At 38.2% G+C, this 9840-nt stretch overlaps 1 long non-coding RNA gene across 2 annotated transcripts in view; it reads right to left on the bottom strand.

The window, feature by feature from the left end:
- LOC125619405 overlaps positions 1-9778 on the bottom strand; it is a 65394-nt gene extending 55616 nt beyond the window's left edge. For both annotated transcript variants that reach the window (XR_007350937.1, XR_007350936.1), the window contains exon 1: positions 9645-9778. This is a non-coding gene — a long non-coding RNA (uncharacterized LOC125619405). The remainder of the gene's footprint in view (positions 1-9644) is intronic.
- Positions 9779-9840: the final 62 nt, after the last annotated feature.

Here is a 9840-nt window from a genome sequence, read left to right as displayed (position 1 = left end):
GGGCGGCTCTACCCTTCCTCCGGCCACTGGGCCTGTTCTGTCTATCGGTTGCAGGTCTGGCCTGTTCTGCTGGTGGTCACAGTTCCGTCTAACTTGCAGGCGCGGGGGGAGGGGGCGGATCTGCCTCTCAGCAGGCCGCTGGGCCTGCTCTGTGGATGGTCACAGTTTCCTCTACCTTGCCAGCGCAGGGGGAGGGGGCGGCTCTGCCTCTCAGCAGGCAGCTGCTCCTCTTCTGCTGTCACCGGCACTTTACACACATGTTCTGGGCAAATCCACGTTCTCCACCGGGCTCTGAATCCCAAATACTCTCTCAATCCCGTGAGAACTCGGGAACTCCAGGAGCGGGCATGCCTGAGGCAGCAGGATACGCCCTATTCCCAGCAGGGTACACCTTAAACCTGGAACCGCCCTAAACCCAAGGAGCGGGATACTCCCTAATCCCAGCAAGATACACCCTAAACCTGGATCCGCCCTGGTCCTTGAGCAAGGTCACCTTACATGCAATGTCACTGCAAATGACCTGGGTCATGCCATGCATCACACCTACTTGGCAATGGCTCTCAGTATTTATTTGTTTTTCAACTAGGATAATTTTACCCTCAAGTCAGAAATTTCCCTTAATGAGCAATCTTGCTTTTAGGTTTGGATATGAAGTGTCCTTCAAAGACTCATATGTCAAGGACTTGTTTCCCAATGCTGCAATGTTCAGAGGTGGGGCTTTTGTACAGTGATTGGATCATGGAGGCTCTGACTCTACTGAAGGATTCATAATTTGATGGCATAAGAGAAGTGGTAGAAATTTTGGTGGGGTCTAGTTGGAGGAAGGCCATTGGGGGAACGCCCTAGAGGATCTCTCTCTCTCTTTCTCTCTCTCTCTCTCTCTGTGTCTGTCTATATGTCTCTCTGCCTCTTTCTGTCTCTGCTTCCTGGCTGATGTGAACCAAGAATCTTCCCTCTGCTACATCCTTCCACCATGATATTTTTCCTCACCTCATGCCACCTCAGGCCCCCAAGATGATGGATCCCATGGATCCATGGACTGAAACCTATGAAACAAGAGCCAAACTCAATATGTGCTGTATTTGACCATTTTATGTTGCTATAACAAAATACCTGAGTCTGATAATGAAAAGAGATTTATTTCATAGTTTAGGAGGTTGGAAGTTCAACTTTAGACAGTTCCATCATGTCAGTCTCTGGTGAGGGCTTAGTGGTGGAGTGTATGTGAGGGAGAACTCATACAGCAAGCTGGATATGAGGCTAGCTCTTTGATGAAACTTATCCCCATAGAACTAATTCAGGATCCCGTGAGGAATAAGTTATTCATTCAGAGGGAAGTATCCTCAGTGGCCTATTTACCATGTATGGTGGCCTACCTCTTAGGTTCTACCTACTCACAAAATCACCACACTGAGGAGCAGGCTTCAATACCTGAACCCAAGGGGAACAAATCACATCAACCCAAAGCGTGTGTTATGCTGATTTCAGATGCCAAGAGCAGGCCATTGTAGAAGACATGACGTCTGATGTGGAAGTTTATAGCCTAAGGTTGCAGACAAATGGAGAGAGGAGTTAGCAATATGTTGACATGATAGATATTAAATTAGCATTGTAGTAGCAAACTGAAAGAAATACCTGACATACAATTTTTTGATGAAGGATGAAATAGGAGAAAATTTTCCTGAGATAGTGACTCCTATACTAAAACCTAAGGAATGGAATAGACTCTGAGAAAGCAGGTGGTGGCAGGAAGACTATCCCATTTATAAAAACCGAGGCATGTATTCAAAGACAAAAAGTTATAAAACAGTGTGCAGGGAAGGGTGCAGAAATAAAATGAAGTTGGACTAACAGGAAGTGGTTGGATTTTCAAGGGCCATTAAGCCAAAGAAAGAGGTTTTGAATTTAGCATGAAGTCAATATTGAGTCTTGGAAAATTTTTAATTTAGTATATGGTGGTATCAAGATCATAAACATCATCCTCATAATCCAACACACAGATTATTGATGCTTACTATGTGCTAGATACCCCCTAGCACTAACATGCTTTTGTTATTTCATCCTAACCATAAATAGCGGTAGCTGCAATTATTGCCTTCATTTTACAGATAAGACAATTGGAGTTTAGAGAGGTTAAATAATAAATAACACCAGTGTTTGATCTGGCATTATGTCTTAGATAATTTTTAGTGCTCTAACCACATTTGTGCTATAAAAATATTCCTCTGGCTGAAAGAATTTAGAATTGATTGGAGGAAGGAGAGTCTCAAGAAAGCAAATCTAGATAGGAGGCTTTCATGACACTTAAACCAGAAGAAGGTAATGATCTGAACAGGTCTGGTAGCATTGCAGTGGAAAGCAGTGAAAAAGTTTGAGAGATTTTTATAAAAGTTAGTCTCTATATGAAATGCTGGTTAATTGGATGTGACTAGAGGAAATGAGACAGGGAGAGACAAGGCGGGGGGGAAACCCAAGAAATGTGACTTGTATGGTGACAATTACTGAGATAATAGAGACCAGAGGAGCAGGTTTACACTTATTGGTTTGGGGCATCTTTGATCTATATAGGTAGTGATCCTAGTAAGATGTATACATTGGAATTCTGAAGCAAGATAAAGTGAGAGACAGAGATTTGGGAGTCTTGGGCACATAGAAGAAGTAAAAAGTTGAACTTATGGAAATGATGAGATCACCTAGGGAGGGCTAGACCCAGGTATACCTGGGGGTGCCTAAGAGCTTTTCACGGAGCACAAGGTGAAAACTTGTATAATTAATAAAAAGATGTAATTTACTTTTTCCACTCTTGGTCTCCTATGAGTGTACACTGAAGTTTTTTAGAGGTTGCAAGATGTGTCATATTGTCATTGCTTCAAAGGCTAATGGAATGTGTCTTCACATATTCCTGTGTTTTAAAAAATTCTCAGTTTTAATTTCTAGCACAGTATATATTGACAAGTATAGCCCACTTAAACATAAGGCTTTAGGGTCCTCAAAATGAATGAAAAGTTTGAGATCTGGTAAACTAGAGAACTTATCCTTGATTCCATAGTCAAGGATGGTCACTGAAGACCTGAGGGCAGACAAGAACATAATCAGAAAGCTATTCTGATGGCAGCCTAGTATGCATTAAGATGGGGAAAACAGGAAGTTACAGAGATGATTTAGTTGGTAATTACAGCAACTCAGGTATGAAATTACTAAGGGTTCAGACTGTGGAAACAACCACTGATGAGGTTGGACAACAGAAAAGAAACAAAAATGTGACTTGGTTATTGACTGAATATGTGTTACCATCAAAGAATGAAAGGAGCAAAAGATAAATGGGTTTGAAACAATGTGATTGGAAGAAAGGTGGTGCCACTTGATCTCTGATATTCGGGAAGGATTCTTTAAATGAATATTGTCCAGTAGAAATGGAATGAGAGCCACAAATGTAATCTAATGCATTTTCAGTAAGCTGTTTTAAGAAGTAAAAAAGATGAAATTAATTTTAATATTTTACTTAACCCAGTTTAAAAAGTATTATCATTTCAGTGATCATTTAACTAATATGAAATTACTGAGATAGTTTACAATCTTCTCTCTTTTGGTATATGTGTTAGGTCTTTGAAATCTGGTGTGTATTTTGCATATGTAGTACACAGAAAAATCATATCAGTCCTATTTTAAGTACTCAATAGCCCAAGTGGCTAGTGGCTGCCACTTTTTTCACAGCAGCTTTAAATTACTCTTTTTCTGAGTCAAGTATATCAGAATCTTAATGCTGTTTCTGTCTGGGGTTTTTGGTTCTTTTTGAGCTCTTTTCTCAGAAAGTGATGGATTTGTACTGAGTCATCTAACCCTTTTACTTCCTCGACATCTTACATGTGTAGGGTGTAATTATGAGTCTGTTCTAAGGAAATGATCTAAGTCGTGGCAGCTTGCTTACCTGGAACTGAATCTCTGACCTGCTTTTTAAAGGGCCTGTACTGAATGTACCTAATCAGCTCAAAACACACTGACACTGGTCAGTGAAAGAGAAAACAGGCAAAGTTTGAGTTATGTGAAAGACCATATCCATAGTATTAAAAATATATGAAAATCAATGAAAGAGAGTAGCAATTTCAGAAGATGGAAGACAGAAAATGTAAGTACTGAAAATAGATCAGAGCTTTAGCAGTGGCAGTTGAACTAAGAAACTCTTCTATATCCTCATTATTCATGTCCACAGAGGGGTTGATCATTATTATTATTTTTTAAACCTTACTATCCCATGGAGTAGACTCATTGAGGGTACATGTTGTAAACGTTTAATAAAAGTCTTAAGAGATGTATTTCTATTTGAGATGTGAATTAATAATTAAAAAAGAAGGGAAGTGGAAACAAGTTTTTCCAATGCAAATATTTCTGGGATTAAGAGTTGAGATGAGGGGCTGGGGTTATGGCTCAGTGGTAAAGTGCTTGCCTAGCATGCGTGAGGCACCACATAAAAATAAATAAAATAAACTTTGTGTCCATCTACAACTAAAAGAAAATATACTTTAAAAAAAGAGTTGAGATGAGTGGAGATGAGTTTGCCATGTGTTTGTATAGGGTAAATGTGAGTTTGGAGAAGAAAAAATGCAGGAAAATGAGAAAAGATTAGACATTGATAGTGCATAGCAAATCATTGTAGTATGCCTCCTCACCATATGCTCATTCCATGATAAGTTTATGTTCCAAGATGAAATAAAAATTAAATTGTAATACTGGAGTTCTTAAAAAGGATAATAACAAAATACACCTATATGATAAAAATTTTTAACCACACCCAAGAAATAGTCTTTTTCTTTTTTTTAATATTTTTTAGTTATATATGGGCGCAGTATCTTTATTTTGTTCATTTATTTTTATGTGGTGCTGAGGATCGAACCCAGTGCCTCACAGGTGGGAGACAAGTGCTCTACCACTGAGCCACACCCCAGCTGCTAAGAAACAGTCTTTTTCAAAGTTCAGTTATTACACGTTATGTGCCTTATGAGTTTGGAATGATAATCTGTAAATGTGTCATATCTCTATAGTTTAAAGTTCTTATACATACTTTCTTTTTGCTTATATAGGATTTACTCATAAAATCTGTTTTGCTGAGAAGTTATATACTCTCAGTTATTTATTATTGTTTTCTTTTGTTGAGAATCCAGGAGTCAGGATGTAATGTTGCTATGGAAATGAATATGTACAACTAGGTATTTGGAGGGGAAGTTAAATGATGAAAAATATATTTGCATGTAAATTCCTTCTAGTGAAATTTTAAAATCTTGCAAGTAAATTTTTTTCTGTTATGTACAACTATATGAAGGAAGTGTGTTATAACACATCTTGAATGATGAATCTCTATTGTGTATATTAAGTAGCAGGAACACAGGAACATCTTAATACACTACAGCTGAGTTTTTTGTTTGTTTGGGGCCAAGGATTGAACTCAAGGGTGCTTAACCACCCAGTCCTTTTTATTTTTTATTTTGAGAAAGGGTCTACACTAGGTTGCTTACAGTCTTGCTGAGTTGAGGCTGGCTTTGAACTTGCGATCCCCCTGCCTCAGCTTCCTGAGTTGCTGGGATTACTGGCATGACCCACCACACCTGATCCATAGTATTTTCTTAACAGTAGTTCATTTTTTAAAATATATATGTATTTTTAGTTGTAGATGAACACAATACCTTCTTATTTTGTTTGTTTATTTATTTATTTATTTTTTAATGTGGTGCTGAGGATTGAACCCAGTACCTCACAGGGGCGAGGCAAGCGCTCTACCGCTGAGCCACAACCCCAGCCCCAATGGTAGTTCATTTTATAAGACTGGGTTAACTGCCATAAAGGGATATGTAGGTATATGTGCATGTATGTGTGTAAGTAAAGTATAAGTCAGGACACATTTTAAGGATGCAGTTCTTGTTAGCCATGAAGGTGACATTAAGGACTCAAACTTGTTAGAAACATTTACAACTGCCAAGTATATAAATTTCCAGCTTTGGGATCCAATACATTGAGAGTGGTTAATACCTTGCTTGAAGGGTTTCAGAGTACTGACACTGGAACATGCATAATAAGATAGGGAATATGGTATTTAAAGACATAAGTTAAAATACTCTTACAAATAAAGAGCTTAAATTTTTGGCATATTAACCTTTTTGTAGTGTCCCAGAACTTTGCACCAAGAATTCAAAAGATCCTGATTCCTTTATTGGCTGACTACATATTGACTGGCCAGACACCTACCACTCTTTTGGTTTCTTCATATTGTTTTTCAGACAAGGTAAGGATTTTTCCCATCTAATGAGACTTAATTAGATCAGTACTGTCCAAAAGAGATATAATGTGAGCCTCATATGTAATTTAAAATTGTCTAGTTGTCATATTGTATTATTCAGTTTTCTGTCACTATGACACATACCTGAGATGATCAACTTAAAAAAAGAAAAGATTTATTTTGGCTCACATATTTACAGATTTCAGCCCTAGTTGGTTAGCCATGTTGCTTTGGGGCTATGGTGGCAATTCAGGATGGGAATTAGTGGCAGAGCAAAACAGCTTGCCTCATGGCTGGGAATTGAAAAGGGGGAAAAAAAAGAGGGTGGGTCTCCCTATGTCCTTCAAGGTCACATCCCCAATGACCTAAAGACCTTCTGCTAGGTCCCTGCCTCTTAAAGCTTCCAGCACCTTCCAATACTGCCACCAGTAGTGGGGAATCAGGTATTTAATATCTGTACCATTTAGGGGACACTTATCCAAATTACAGCACACATTAAAAAGGATAAAAGAATGGGTAAAATTAATTTTAATAATATATAGTTGTGCACCACTTAATGATGGGATAAGTTTTGAGTAATGTATTTATTAGGCAATTTTATCTTTGGGCAAACATCATAGAGTGTACTTACACAAATCTAGCCAACTATACACCTAGGCTGCAAGGTATAGCCTACTGTTCCTAGGCTACAAACTTCTATAGCATGTTACTGCACTGAATCCTGTAGGCAAATGTAATACAATGGTAAGTATTTGTGTAGCTAAATGGATCTAAACAAGAAAAGTTATAATAAACACACTGAAATAAACTAAAGTGATACAACTATATAGGGCACTTACCACAAATGGAACTTTAGGACTAGAAGTTGTTCTGGTGAGTTGTGAGTGAGTGGTGAGTGAATGCAAAGCCTGGGATATCACTGTGCACTGCTGTATATGTAGATTACATTCAATTTGTAAAAAAAAAAAAAAAATTCTTTCTTCAGTAATAAATTAAACTTGGCTTACTATAACCTTTTTCTGTATAAACTTTCTAATTTAAAATACTTTTGACTTGCTCATAATATCACTTAGCTTAAAACACAAACACATTTTATAGCTGTACAAAAATATTTTCTTTCTTTATATCTCTACTCCCTAAGTCTTTTTATCTAAAATTTTGTTGTACTATATATGAATACACACAGACTCTAAAGATAAACATAATAAACATATATTGAAATTCACTCTAACATAAAAATATAATACAGTTAATATATAAACCAGTAATAGTCATTTATCATTATAAAATATTATGCATTGTACATAATTCTATTATACTTTTCTGTGACCGGCAGCGCAATAGGTTTGTTTATACCAGCATCACCACAAACATGCGAATAACGCAATGTATTATAGTTTTAGGAGAGCTATCGTGTCACAAGGCAATAGAAATTTTCAGCTCTATTACAATCTTAGGGAAACACTGTTGTATATGAGGTTTGTCATTGATTGAAATGTTGTTATGTAGTACACAACTGTATTTTATTTAATTCAATCTGTCCAAAATATTATGTCAACTTGTAAGCAATGTAAAAGTCATTAATAATGTATTTTACAGTCTTGTGGGTCTTTTTTTGCTAATTCTTTGAGATCTAGCATGTATTTTACTCTTACAGTACATGTCAATTTGGTCTGCTACATTTCAAGTGCTCAATATTCACATTGGTTAGTAGATACTGTATTGACAATGCACCATTTGACTAAGAGGAAAGCAATGCTTTTGTTCAGAATATTGAGTTATTCTGCATCAGATTTCTTGGTATAATAACCTTGCTTTCTTAGAAAAGAAGAGCTTTCCAACTCGCAGAGGACATTGCTTACTGCATTCAAGACAAAATAAATATGTGGGGAGTAAACACTTGACATTACTTAATGCCTATAGTTTAACAGTGCTTTCACATATGCTACTTTTTTTTTAATCCAGTTGTAGTTCTGAGAAATAGGGAGGAATTAAGTACCATTTATTTTTATTTAAGAAAGCAGACCCAGAGAGTGTACTAAATTTTCCTCAAGCTGCAACTCTCATGATCCAACTGGCTATCACAATCTAGGGTATAGTTACCAAATAATGAGCAACCAAGCCAGTCAAAATATATGTCCCAGTATTTCTTGCTTCTTTTATATACGTATATTTTAAAGCATCTGCTTTGTGGGTGTTTGGAAGGTCCCTGGCTTGTCCCACGTCTCCATTTTTTGTTTGTTTGTTTGTACCCAGAATTAAATGAGAATAAGTCTTTCTTATACCTAGGAATGTTTTGATTCACACAAGTTGGTGGTGGTAGATATTCTTGGGACTGTCACCCTCATGCCTCAAAGTTCAACAACCATCCTGTCTACAATATTGTGACAATGACAAAATGGCCCTTTGACAATAGGGCCATTTATATTTTTAGTTACTGGGGATTGAACCCACCGATGCTTTACCACTGAGTTACATCCCCAGCCCCAGCCACCCTGACTTTTTTTTAAAATACAATAGGTATTTCATAGACATAAAGAACACTCACTATTTAATGCTGAGCTAAGTGAAGAAGCACGTCATCTCTTCCTCTAAAGCAATTAATTTATATGACTCAATCACTTTTCAAGGAACCCTCTAATAGCAGTAATAGCATCAGTATTGTATTCTTGGTTTTTTGTGCCGTTCACATGAAAATAATTCCACTCACTTTTATATTCAAGCTGCATTGAGTATAGGCTAATTTCTCTCAATTGATAATGTTGCCCTTATGTTTTGAGTCACAATTTAGACGGGAAGCACCTCTATTCAACAATAAACCTCTAGGGGTTTAAGTAATATTTTAAGTAATGCTTGTAATATATTACTTTAAACACTTCTTCTCCCTGTTGGTGTGTATAATGTTTTCCCCAGATCTTCAATTGCTAAAATTGTAGCTGCTGAGATACCTTTCTAGATCGGGTCCTAAAAATCTTTTACACATTGCAGATGATGACATCATCTGGTGTAGGTGGCCCAGTTTGGTCGCCATTCTTAGAGCAGAGGGTTTCTGAAAGACACCAGACAAAGTTGTAGGTCCCAAAGGCAGTCGGGAAATTGGTCATTTCCAGGGATGGACAGAGAGGGCGCACTTCCACTAACGCACAAACATCCAGGACTTGGTGGGACAAATCCGCAGGAACACCAGAGGGTATTCTCAAGGCGCAGACTAGTTACATTCTAGTTAAGCTGGACAAATAAACGAGTGTCAAAAGACCTGGAAGAGTGGATCTTCTAAGGAGACCATAGAGCAGATCACCAGAAAGCAACTCCTGCTTAATTTTAAGTTTCCCTAAAGTCTCGACGGGATTTTCCCTCCTGTCCTGACTCCACTCACCGAGTAGCCTTGGGGGCTCAGTGCCACTCTCCCACCACCTCCCTTTCTTCACCTTGACTCTGGGCGATCTCACTGCCTCGCCATCGGGCCGCCTTGGCCCGCCTGTCCCTCAGCACCTGGCCGGGTGCCTGCCAGAGGACGTAGGGGGTGGAGGCGCGGCAGGGGCGGGCTCTGTCGCACCCCCCTTCCGCCCCCT

This window comes from Marmota marmota, unplaced genomic scaffold (assembly GCF_001458135.2).
Source record: "Marmota marmota marmota unplaced genomic scaffold, marMar, whole genome shotgun sequence".
Classification (NCBI taxonomy): domain Eukaryota; kingdom Metazoa; phylum Chordata; class Mammalia; order Rodentia; family Sciuridae; genus Marmota; species Marmota marmota.
The sequence above is the reverse complement of the archived record's forward strand: the minus strand, read 5'-3'. Positions and strand labels throughout refer to the sequence as shown.